Below are 13483 nucleotides of genomic sequence, written 5' to 3'. Positions count from 1 at the left end.
AGGACACCCAGTCCTTTGTCGCTGCCTGCTCGGTTGGCGCCTGTGGTAAGGGCTCCCACCAACCTCCCTCTGGACTGATTCGAACATTGCCCATCCGCAGCTGTCTATGGACCCATATACCTGTGGACTTCGTCACTGGTCTTCCCTCATCGGCGGGTAACACTTTCAGCCCACTATAGCACTGTGCTCCCAGAATTCAGGCTTACTTGTCGTCCCTAAAGTCTCTAAAAAGTAGAGGAATCAAGTCTCTAAAAGTGGGAGATGATTCCTCTCCTGTGGAATCATCTCCCACTTTCAGTTCGGGAGTCAGACACAATCTGTACGTTTTAAGAGTAGGCTTAAAACCTTCAATTACGACAGGGGTTCTCAAACATTTGCAAGCTGGGCCTCCCCAAAGCAACCACTGCCCCCAAATCAATTACAAGCTGATTATGAGAATAGTGCATTAAATGTTCTTATGGTTGATCTTTTAAAACAACTTTATGAAGACTTTGTTTAAATAATTTTGGAGATTTTGGTTCATACTACCAATGCTAGTCGAGCATTGAGCTTAATTATTCAGCAACGCCGGCTGCAGGCCTGCACCAACAGTCTTAATCGAAGACCTGTTGGCTGCACACACTGACTTCTCAAGGAAAACCCACCTGGACTCGACGTGAAGTTACCGGCCACCGTACCAAAGTCTGAGTTCCAGCCCAGAAGCTCCAAAGCACAGAAGCACTCAGGCTCCGGCAAATCATTGTGTTCTGCTATTAATGATTGGGTTGATGTGGTTACCAGAATGATAATCTTTAAATTTACTTTCGTAGATTAATTACTCATTCATTCACTCACAATCCTATTTTGATATATTATCTGCCACCATTACTCAAATGATCACATTTCAATTCCATTGAGATAAATCCATGTGTTAATTTACACAATTTTGCATATTTCCTGTAACTTTTCCCCCATCACAACGCTACATGAAGGAGTAAGTAACTATGATCATTGTTCAAATAGATTTTTTTGTAAATTGCTGTAACAAGAGAAAGATTAAAATTTCAAAATGTACAAACGTCTTCATAAACACACAGACACACACCTATAATTCCAAGGTGGGAGAACTCCAGGTAAAGCCATGGCTTTGAGGCTTCCTGAGAGGCAAAGGTCTTCATGTCACTGTAGTAGCCTGCCTTCACAACAACATCATCCTCCAACTGGAAAACACACAAAAAATAATTCATTTAAAAAAAAAAAAAAAAATCATATAGTAGACTTTTTTGGAGTAACTTATTACTTCACTATTAAACAGCCCTAATAACATTTAGGTTCCTGTCACCAATAATAGAAGCCTCTCTTAACTTGTCCAGTTTGCATGACAATGCCATAGATTAAAGCCAACTCTTCTCAGGAATAGGTGGGTGTAAGCTGATGGTTTGATTGACAGCTCTCCCATTTATTTTGTCACACTCCTTTGGGTCAGATGACCTCTTATCATTTCTACTCTTACATATAGTTTTGTCACAATCATAAATTCCAGCTTTAATTACAAAAACATATCTCATAACAATTTGACTCAACATCTGAATTTGCTCTACAGGTTTGACAGGTTGAATCCACACCTACTGTTTGTTTAACCCAAGTGTTTGTTTGCTTGCCAACAGTGAGAAACAGTACTGTGCATGTAAAATGGGTGTGTTAATGACACAAAAGATTATAATGGTTCATGTGTTATTTGCTGAACTACATTTTGTTTGTCCATGTTTGGTCATTCCAAATGGTTCACACATTATTATTTGTCATGTTGAGTTTAGATTAGTGAAAATATCTTAGACATATTATGTCTTATTTCCTCAGTTGTCTGTGAGAATTTTTTTTTTCTTTGTTCGCTTAATGGTAGGCCAGATATTTCCAAGATTAATTTCTGCATGCATTTTTGTCTGAGTTTGCATTGGTAGAATTGAGGTGTGTTCTTTCTCTTTACTTTTATTTTGTGTGAAATATTATATGTATATGCTTTTAATAGCGCTTACCAGTAGTGATGGTGCTATATCCACTGAATAATAATAATAACAATAATAATAATGACTATATTTGTTAGCACTTATCTACACAAGGTTACAAAGTTCTTTCCAAATCTTAACAATTTAAAAGTTATATAGAAACCAACTGGTTTCATGAACCCTACTCTCTTATATTTTAATTATTACGGTTTGGGTCATCAATTGGGAATAATATTGGTTCTCCATCTATTGGAACAATGGAACTGCTCGCACAACCCCTTTGCCTGCTGGGGGTATGCTGTATTATAGTGACTGGATTTGAACTCAGGGCCTTGGTAGTATAAGTTGTTTGCTGGCATACCAAAATGAAAACAAAAGTCTGGATAATATTCCAGAGCCACCTGAGAAGGTATCCACCTTTGACTGGAGAGAGACTGCACCATCCTTAGTGATACTGTATGCCCGGACTTCGCTGATGGCCAACCCAAACTGGCACTTGGCCGGGTTGACATGCAATCAGGCTGTGGTGACTTAGCCACTCGAATACATGCTCTGCCTTGGAAAAAGTTTGTCCTCCAAATAAAAAAAAAGGTCTCAGCAAAGTGTTCAAGATACTGACCATAGCTAGGTCAAGGCTCCAAAGGGCTGGTAGTATAGATTTGGTGTTCCACTCCCAGGTTCGGTGGTTGTGGATGAGAAAGTGGGCTGGGTAAATTTTGGAACTGGGCCAAGAGGAGGTGGCGGAACTCATCCCTGGCTGAGATTATACTAGACAGCCTCATGGCACCTGGTCCACTGACTGTACATGCATAGGAACAATAAGTCCCAAGCATTATCAAGCGGCAGCACCAATAACACATAAGGACAGAGGAAATCCATGTGAAAAGGCTAATGGCTACATTTTCAGTAACAAACATTGGCTCCCAAAACACAGCTCCATGCCTGCTCTCGATGGGCTGCCATTGTCAGCCTCCAGGGGGGGTTGTTCCCATCAGTCAGCATCTACACCTGCAATGCAGGCAAGATGAGATGCTACTCTGCACCCCTTGCACTTAATGCACTGCCCACAGATGGTGACTGTACAAACAGCATTTTCCCCACTCTGCACTCTGTTAACTGCTGAGGCATGAATCGCCATAATAATACTTTACTACTGCTGGGCGCAAAATGTGTCTTTCTCTGGGCAATCATTGCCATGCTTGTCTCTGGAAACGTCCACACCGGACGCTTCAGAGCAGCGCCAAGCCTTAAATTACAGCTGGCTCCCATCCTCTCCCATGTTAAAACTTTGTGCCGGTCACACCGGAGGCTGAAGCACCGCGCTGCGCCAAGGCTGCCTCGCTTCTGCGTCGAGTCATTTTTTTTGCGCTTGATGCGAGCGTATCGCAACAGGAAACACACTGAAAAACGATTTTAAACGATATTTGTGACATATTTTATATGATATAAATGATCAAATATGCATCCCATACTTTCAAGTCCCCTTCTGTTGTCCTGGAGTTTTAATTTGACCAATGACATTATTAAATGTCCCCCTCTGCCCATCCACTACAGCCACACAGGCAGTGATACAGATCAAAAGAGAGAGAGGGGGGGCTAAGTATTCTCCACATAGGCTTGAGTTGAGAATACGTAATTTACCCCCGACACCCGACATTTAACGGCGCAAACAGCGAAGTTCTTCAACATGGATGACATTAAATTAATAATTGAAGTGGAGAAGTACAGTGAGTTGTATGATCCTCGGAACAGGTTGTATAAAGACAACACCAAGGAGGACACATGTTGGGACGCTGTTGCTTAATGTTGGAGCAACAAGTAAGTATATGCTTTTAATCTACAGAACCAACGGGTGATATTATTAGCGCTGCCCGGCGGTTCAGCGTCGCTTCAGTGTCCGGTGAGAACAGCCAAGTGCCGGAGCGATAGGGATTAGCATGGTGCTTTGGCGTCGCCTCCACGTTCTCTGTTCCTCTTTCAAAATGAATGCGCTGTCTGTGTCTTCTAAAACAGACTCAATGGCAGCATCTACACATCTCAGCTCTCCAGCAGCAGGCATGTTTGTTGAAATCAAATTCAACCCAAGGGCACTTTGATGACGTGGTTGATTACGTTACCGTTGATCATCTGTCCATCATCGTATAAAGCCCGCCCTGACAATCTGATAGGCCCGGTCGGGCATAATTTCTCCTCAACGGAGCGACTCCAGACCGAACTTCCCGACCTAAAATGTTGTGAGCGGGGCTAAGTTCGTCTGGCATCCAGGCTAAAAAACTCCCAGATCCAGTGCAGAATTTAATGGATTCTGCTTTTCAATTCAAAGCAAGAAGGCTATGTGAATATAAATACCATTTGTCAGTTTTTGTTTAACTACCCCTTATGCTCGATGTAATATTTCACAAATTAATATCATTCTGAAAATCTAAAAGATGTTTTCTGTAAACAATCTTGTAATCCCTATTGTAAAACAAAAGGGATTGTAGTTTTCTATGCTCTTGAATATGTGAATGCTAACAAAAACGCATTTTCAATTCAATAACCACTCTCTTTCTAAGGGGCCAAAAGCCTTAAGATGCTGGCAATGTTAGATATACTTCCCAATATCTTCTTTCCTTTTACCTATTTACTATCACTAATTAATTGTAAACAATGCCCTTAACAATCTTAAAAATGACAAAAAACGCCTTACATCTTTAACACTCCAACCCATATTAAAAAAAAACACCACTCTCCTTTACTTAAGATAAAATACTTTTGTTAACAACTCATCAGCTCCACCTGCCTTATAAGCATTTATATATACAAACTCTACTATAGTCATTATTACAAGGTGGAAGTACAATGGTCTGTTGTCAAGATTTATGTTTTTGGTTAGACTTAAACACAGACTCTGCTGGAACATTGGTTGGGGATTTTCACATTTACACTTATAAATATATGAAACTCAGAGTGAGCAGGGGGAAAAGCTTGACGGGAGGCCTCACTTTATGATATAGGCACTGGGCTGATGTAGGAGTGGTTCTTTTTTAACTTGATCAGAACTTGTTTTTGATGTTGTCTTTACAACTGATGTCACTTTTCACTGACATTAGAGGACATTAAATCAATGTAAACAACAGTGATAATAGTAGAACTGCATCATTGGAAGCAATCTAAACACACTCACTTCTTTCTGATGGTTTCTGCTATGCTGCCCTCATTGTTTGAGTCCATCTGACATAGGAGGATAACAAAAAATGTCATCGATATTTTAAAGAGGTCACTAATTAATTAATAAAAAAATCCTTACTTTTGCAACAGTGAACAGATTTTGGAGGTCTTATGGGGGGAGACACCTTCATTGTGCTCATCACCCTAAGGTAAGGGCCATTCAAGTTTCATTTGATATTTGGTTGATGTAGCATCCTAAAATGTCAACTTATTGTGTAGTATCATGTGCTCAGTGTAATTTATTCCTGACTCCCATTGGCAATAATCACAGACACACAAACACACACACGCAAACAAACAAGGCCATGGAGTCACAATTGTACGGTTGTGTGTGTGAGCATTTGTGTGACCTCAGCAACAAAGACAATGATGAGAAGATCTTGGCGCTGCGAAGGAATTCAGTCTGTAGAGCAGAGAGTTGAGAGTATTGAACAGGTAACTCTGTTTATCACGCTTCACTGTAGGAATGCCCAGCACCATGGACACTGGGAGTAGACAGAGACACCCACGTATACAGGTGAGGAGAGAGAAAACAGAGCAGCAATGATCGACACTCCTGTCATAGCTTCTCTGCATAGGCTTTGTTAAATTCAGAATCTAATTAAAAAATCTCTCTCTCTCATCTGTAAATTATAATTATCTGACGTAACTCTCTCACGTTCCATCTAAACAGCAGCATTTTACTTGATCTTCATGTGACGGCATCATGAAAGTACATTTATGTAAAATTTTCAAATAATTATCAGATAACATTTTGAGAGACGCTGACTTCAAAGAGCCTCAGTAAAGGTGTGTGTTTTTATGGATGTACTTTTGTGTTTATGTGTGACTGCTCCATACCTCCAGAGTGTCCCCGACCCAGGACCATGTTAGGAATGAGGCTGTCTGAATGTTGATTGAGGTGAGGCAAGTAGAGGTAAATGTTGGGCTGGAGGAGCGTCTGTCGACCAGGAGTGCCTGTCTGCATTACTGTTTTATGAGGATACAGAAGAAGTATTTTGTCAGTAAAAAAGCTAGTACTCAGCAGTCAAACAGGAGTTACATTTCACATGTTAAACTGTAATTATGAAACTCGTTGAATTACATCAAATTATTAAGATTGATTATCTTTATTAGTTGCTAATACAGAATTTAGACAACTTGAGTAAATGGGTCATGCATTGTTACTTTTATCTTGTCTTGAGAAGGTCTGTGTCTAAATCTAGTTTTAAGAACTTATTATTATTAGGATATGTTGGGATGAAGTGTCAGACACAGCAAAACTTCAGAACAAGAACAGTTCAAAGCTATTCAACACTAGTTGTAGTGTGTCCCACAGCCAGTTTTTACTTGCTGCAGCTCAATGACTGTTGGTTACTGTTCAGTTAAAACTCAGAACAGAAGGCAGAAATAAGAATCAAAAATCATCTATAATAACGTAACGCAGAGGAACCAGCCGTAACCTAAGTTTAACTTTAGGTTGCTGTTCCCGATCGGCGCACCGCTGAAGAGAGAAAAAAGCAGAAAAAATCACAGCTTCATTAAGAAAAGTGAAAAGTGGACACTTGGTATCTTTGCAGGTAGACAAAGACAAGACGGCGTACACCTCGTGGCTTAACAGACAGACGCTACTGGTATTAAAAAAGAAAACGGACTGATTTAATTTGATTATGATATTGTAAATGTGTTGTGGTAGTAATTTAAGTTAATGAAAATTATCTGAATATTATTGTTTAGAAGAGTATCAAGTTTGTTTTGTATTTTGCATGTACTTACTTACAGTTAAATGGATATTCTGTTATTATATATTGTGAATATTTTTTATTTGTCTTTAAAAAGGTTATCAACCTGGAAAAATTTACTCTGATTAACCCTGAAAGACAAAACTTTGAAAATTCTACAATCAATATCAAACCTCCAATTTGCACAGAAGTGGATTTTAAATAAAAATGGGGGAAAAGAAGAGTGATCTGAATATTATTGTTTAGAAGAGTATCAAGTTTGTTTTGTATTTTGCATGTACTTACGTACAGTTAAATGGATATTCTGTTATTATATATTGTGAATATTTTTTATTTGTCTTTAAAAAGGTTATCAACCTGGAAAAATTTACTCTGATTAACCCTGAAAGACAAAACTTTGAAAATTCTACAATCAATATCAAACCTCCAATTTGCACAGAAGTGGATTTTAAATAAAAATTGGGGAAAAGAAGAGTGAGCTGTCCCATGCATCCTTTAAAGTTAACCAGGCCGTTTTCAAGTTTGGGCAGGAGGTGAACAAAAACCTTGGAGAACTTGACAGTCACTTTTACAGTTTAAGAAAGAAATACTGCTACCAGCTTTACAACATGCAAAGTCAATAGTGATGAGATTAACTCATCCAGCCATGCATCTACCTGTGGAAATAATAATGGTGGTGTTGGTGGTGGGGTGGGTGTTATTGGCAGCTTTGAACACATTCCTAAGCTGCTCCTGGATGCTGCTGAGATTCCTGCTGACCTGCCCTCCCAACTCCTCAGCCACCAACAGACGCTCATACAAGTTCTGTAGGTCTGGCAGCATGATTGAACCTGGAGACAGAGAAAAAACATACAATTGTTGAAACTATAACACAATTCTCAAAAAAAATAGGGGATTCACAAAAAAGTGGCATTTATTGCATTTCTGTCCGTCCTGAGAGAGGGAGCCCTCACATGTGGCTCTCTCTGAGGTTTCTATGTATTTTTACCCTTTAAAAAGGGTTTTTAGTAGTTTTTCCTCACTCTTGCTGAGGGTTAAGGACAGAGGATGTCACACCCTGTTAAAGCCCTATGAGACGAATAAAATTTGATTGATTGATTGACATAAATCATACATCAGATCTTGATGAATGAATTATTCAAATTTAAAATCTTAACTGATGTTCTATAATTCGTTGATAACAAATTGACAACAACAGTATGTAAGCCAAAATCTTCAACCCATTGAGGGCTAGATTCAAATCATACTGAAAATCAAAGAAAAAAACTGAAACCAGAGGGTGATCCAACTTGCATGACTTTCATAACAGCAACTCATAATATAGTGTATGTCCCCAATGTGTCTCTATGCACACCCAACAATGTGTGGGCATGCTCCTGATGAGTTGGTGAAAGGTGTCTGGGGGATCTCGTCCCAGACCTGGATCAGGGCATCTGTGAGCTCCTGCACAGTCTGTGGCGGTACTTGGCGGCGTCAGATGCAAGGATAAATAATGTCCCATAGGTTCTCAATTAGATTTGGGTCAGTGGAATGAAAGGGCCAGTCAGTGGCATCAATGCCTTCGTCATCAAGGAACTGCTTTCACATGCTGGCCACATGAGGCCAGAATGTGGCCATTGTTCTGACCCAGAAGGAACCCAGAGCCCACTGCACCAGCGTAAGGTCCTATAATCGCTCTGACGATTTCATCCCGGAACCTATCAGCAGTCACCATACAGTTGGTTATGACATGGAGTTCTGTGCCACCCTCCAAGGATATGCATCCTCAGACCATCACTGACTCACTTCCAAACTGGTCATGCTGGATGAAGTTACAGGTAGCAATCTGGTGTTCTCTGGCAAATGCCAATTGAGCAGCACGGTGCTGGGCTGTGAGCACAGGTCCCACTAGAGGTCTTCTGGCCCTAATGCCATCCTCATGGAGTCGGATTCTGACAGTTTAGTTAGAAACATGCATCCCTGTAGCCTGCTGGAGGTCATTTTGTAGGGGTCTGGCATTGATGCTCCTGGTCCTCCTCGCACAAAGGAGCAGATATCTGTCCAGCTACTGGATTGATGCCCTTTTACGGCCCTGTCCAGCTCTCCTTGTGTAACTTACGGTCTCCTGGTATCTCCAGGTAAACACAGATGAAGGCTGCGTGTCTTATTCCTCCGTGAAACCAGGATATCGGTGCCCGGTTATTCAAACCCTTATTGATGGCAACCCTAAAACTCTCTAAAAAAACACTTTGTAACTGAAATTTCCCCCATTATTAAATGTCCCCATCATTATTTTTCATTGTGTGAAAAGTGTCCTTGGGCAAGATGCTGAACCCGAATAGCCCCCCACAGAATAACGAAGTGCTGCGAATAGATGCACTACTTGTTTTGGCTAGACTGGCGTATAAGAAATGTACATCCCAAAAGTAAACTTAAAGTTCAAACTCCAAACCATTTCTCATTCTGATCTTAAGCCTAATGTTTGTGTATATATATATATATATAGTTTTGAATACTGAAGCATGTGCTACAAACAAATAAGATAATACCTTTTTTATTTTGTATGTTTGTAGAAGTTCCTCTGAACAGGGTGTGTTATCAGAGACTGAGTTTACTAACTTTTGAGTGACTCAGTCATACTCCAGTTTGAGTATGAGGAAATGTCCATGACAATCAGAACAAACCTGAATTGTTGTCGTTTGATAAGGCCATGCATACTGTCGACGTTCCCCAAATCTATGATTTTTCACTCCCAAACCGTATAACTAATGCACCAGAGACTAACGAAATGTCACAGTTGTCAAATTCTTTATTAATAAAATTTTATTCTGACACTTAACGCTTCAGGAAAACCTAATGTTATCAGTGAGGCTATCTAAAAAAAATATATTGTAATAGCTCCAACCGTTAAAAGTATTGACTCCTGTAGTGAAAGTATTGGAATATTAGATGAGGTCTCCAAAGCTGCAATGCCACTTCATGTCCATCTAAGACCACGTGTCTCAAGCCAAAATAAACATCAGAGCTCTGTATATTCTGTCGACTCTTCAGTCCACAAATTGCCAGCATGAGGTTCCATCAGTGGAATTCCTGGCTGAGCTTCAATGCGTTTAACCTTTAACATGCTTCACGGACAGTGAGTGACAATAGCTTATTCTATAGTTATGCTGCAAGTTATTTCTTGTCGCAGCCGACAGGTACACTGGCAACTTACCTTCATCACGGTGAATCGATTTAATCCAAGTAAACGACACCAAACAGACGAAAGCCAGCAGACATATAAACCTCAGGTGGGAAACCCTCATCTCGTCTCTCACTGACAGTCCCACCGATTTGCTGCGGTGATTTGTGAGCAGTTGATGTGCGTAGGTAGAAAGGAGGTGTCGTTAGAGGAAGGGCACGGCGGACTGACAGCGATAACGCTACCTCACAATGAACATACCTGTTCTTCAACTTTTTCACTCTTATTTAACGACGGATCATCTAACCCTAAAACCCTGCACCGCCATATCTCACATCAGCGAATCCTGCTGGTTCAACAAGAAGGCTTCTGGCTTGTCCCCTCGCCAGTCACCATTAAAATCTGATTCGATTCCGTGAGCAGTTTCGTTTTACACTTGAAAACACGAAAAATGCTGGAGCACCTGCCCCTTTGCCTTGGATGCCCAAAAGTGCCCATGGACTTTCATGAAGAACATTTAACAATTAATACTAAATAATCTATAAATACATGACCTGACTGCTGTCATTCACATGACATTTCACCTGAGCTCATCCTGCCGTGCTCTCTTCCCGTCTTGCGCAGCGGCGACCACGCGCGGACACAACAGATGCCCAGCGCCGGCTGAGAGAACGCGACAAAAGAACTTCAACGCCGTTAAAAGGGGTTTTCTGCAGAGTGCAAAATTATTTGTTGTATTTCTACGTGGATACAGTCTACAATGAACCTGCTTCGTTGTGGTTCAGAGGGGAGAGAGGGGTAATGTGAGACACTTTACATTTGCTCCCCTCTAGGCGAGCTAAAATGATATATCAGTAAAATGTACACATTTCCCATTAATTCAGGATGTTTTCTAGCCATGGAAATGATCAGAATGTCTTCAGGACAAAGGGCAGTGAAAATATAATTGTTTTAAAAAAAGTCTTGTCTTGTGTCTCACTTTATCCCAGATACAGGGTTAAAGTGAGACATCAACAGGGTAAAGTGATCCACTTACTTTTTCCACTTTAAAACTACCATAACAACACATGTTGTAATAATTAAAATCCTGACAGCTAGATTGACAACCACACATTCCAAAACTAATATCGGACTAGTAACAGAATCATGGGGACTGGTCAAATAAGCACATTTATGATTATAATGATTCATGTGATCTCTTGCACACCCTAGCTTAACTGCAAATTGTTTCTGTCCAATTGGCAGGGACAGGGATATTGTTTTTCCCTTAAACACATCACCTTAATCTATAGATAAAGATAAAGTAGCTTTATTGTCAATTTCTTAACATGTTCAAAACATACAAGGAATCGATACGACGTTTCTTCTCCCACAGTGAAACATATAAAGTGCAGAGGCACAACAGATAACAAGACATTTCCTAATACTAAGTAAACGTAAAGATTTTTTAGTACAGCAGCATAAGGTTCTCTAAAGTGTAAAGGTAGTGATTAAGTGATAAAAGTGCAAAAAGTACAAGAGACAGTTTGTTGCAGAGTCCTGAGTGTTTTTAGGGGGGGGGGGGGGGGGGGGATTTCAGCTTCCAGTCAGACTGGAGGATATGGCTGGAGGGAGTGAGGAGAGAATTTTGCTTCCTAACAGCTTGGTGTATGAAACTATTTCTGAGTCTGGTGGTGCGGCAACGGAGGCTCCAATACCTTCTTCCAGAGGGTAGGAGGCTGAACAGACCGTGTGCGGGATGGCTGGTGTCACTCACAATCGAGGTAGCTTTCCGGGTGAGGCGGGTGGTGTAAGTGTCTTGCAAGGAAGGGAGTGGGGCACCAATGATCATACCAGCTGTGTTTACCATTTGTCAAACAGAGCCCCTTTTTCCCTCGCAAACTCCCCATATGTTTGGGTGGCAGTTTTTTCACACTTTCTGAATTTTTGTCTATAAGCCTCTGGCACTAACTGATATGCACGCAGCACGGTGGCTTTCATTACCTCATAATTTAAGCTGTCCTCAATCGACAGCGACGTGCACACCTCTTGGGCTTTACCCACGAGTTAACACTGTAACAGAAGAGACCACACATTTTTCGGCCACTTCAACGTAGCAGCGATGCGTTCAAACGCATTGAAAAAAGAGTCCACTTCAGACTCTTGCCAGCCCCCACAAAAGAATAAACTGCCAAACAAACAAGCAGAGATGAGGACCAAAAGTACAATCAAACTCACCCGATTCACGACGACGATCGACACAGAAAAGAGTGGACGTGCCCCCAAATCATGTTACGCCCTGGTCTAGGGGAACCCAGAGACATAACATGTGGTGCGTCTCCCACTTCTTCCCACTCCCAAGCAGGCCAGTGTCACCAGGTATTTTAGTTTACGGGTAGCTTTTTATTTACACTTCAGAGGGAGAACAGGCCAAAACAACAAACAAAAACAAGCTATTTCCCTACCTTCCTGCTACAAACCAAAAATGTTAACAAAAAGAGAAAAGCTTACCTAACTACTAAACCAGGAAACACAGGAGAAAAGGGTAAAAGAAAATGGCTTCTCCCTCCTACAGGGCTACCACACACAGTTTTCTATTTTCATCCGTACGCAAACAAAACAATAATTCATCCAACACTGGTCCAAGTTGGTTGTGGGAGAATTGGTGGAGAGAGGAAGATTGCAGTCAGTCAGTGGTTCAAATAGGCTCCTCTCTTCCCTCTGGCCAATCCTGGAGCAGCAATCAGGTGGCTCACGCCAATCGGCAGGTCCAACCTGCTAGCAATCAGGCACCCACACACACACACTCACTCAAGAAGACTGCTCACACTCTAGAAGGAGGAACAGAACAATAACATATATACACAGTAACACATATAGACAACCAGGGTCGTAACACAAGCAGGGGCGCCTGCAGTTGCAGGGGGTGCCAATTTGCCAATTACCCACACAGTGATATGATAGATAATAGAAAACCGGGCCAGATGATTTTATTTATTTATTATTTAAGTGCTCGTGCCGCCCCATACGTGTCATGAAAAGGTATCGCCCCGGGCGGCTGCCCGGTTCGCCCATGCCCAAAACCGCCACTGGCTTGATGCATAGTATTTCTCCTCAGATACTTGACCATTACTGACAATAATCCATCAATTCATTGACCTTTAGTTATGCTTCAAAATGTTTACCCTCATCAATGCTGCTAAAACCTTTATCCTGATAATGTTCTCCTTTACACTGACTCTTTCTGAGGTTTCTACGTTATTTTTGACCCTGTTAAAAGTTTTCTTTTTTGTAGTTTTCCTCACTCTTGTTGAGGGTTTAGGGCAGAGGATATCACACCTTGTTAAAGCCCTATGAGACAAATTGTGATTTGTGAATATGGGCTATACAAATAAAAGTATAAAGTATACATTCTCTCCAGGTTTTTA

General features: G+C 41.0%; 1 pseudogene; it reads right to left on the bottom strand.

Annotated features, from left to right (window-relative positions):
* LOC133958583 (alpha-1,3-mannosyl-glycoprotein 4-beta-N-acetylglucosaminyltransferase A-like) overlaps nt 1-11925 on the bottom strand; it is a 37198-nt pseudogene extending 25273 nt beyond the window's left edge.
* Between the last annotated feature and the right edge of the window lie 1558 nt (nt 11926-13483).

This window comes from Platichthys flesus, chromosome 8 (genome assembly GCF_949316205.1).
Source record: "Platichthys flesus chromosome 8, fPlaFle2.1, whole genome shotgun sequence".
In the NCBI taxonomy this organism is placed as follows: domain Eukaryota; kingdom Metazoa; phylum Chordata; class Actinopteri; order Pleuronectiformes; family Pleuronectidae; genus Platichthys; species Platichthys flesus.
The sequence above is the reverse complement of the archived record's forward strand: the minus strand, read 5'-3'. Positions and strand labels throughout refer to the sequence as shown.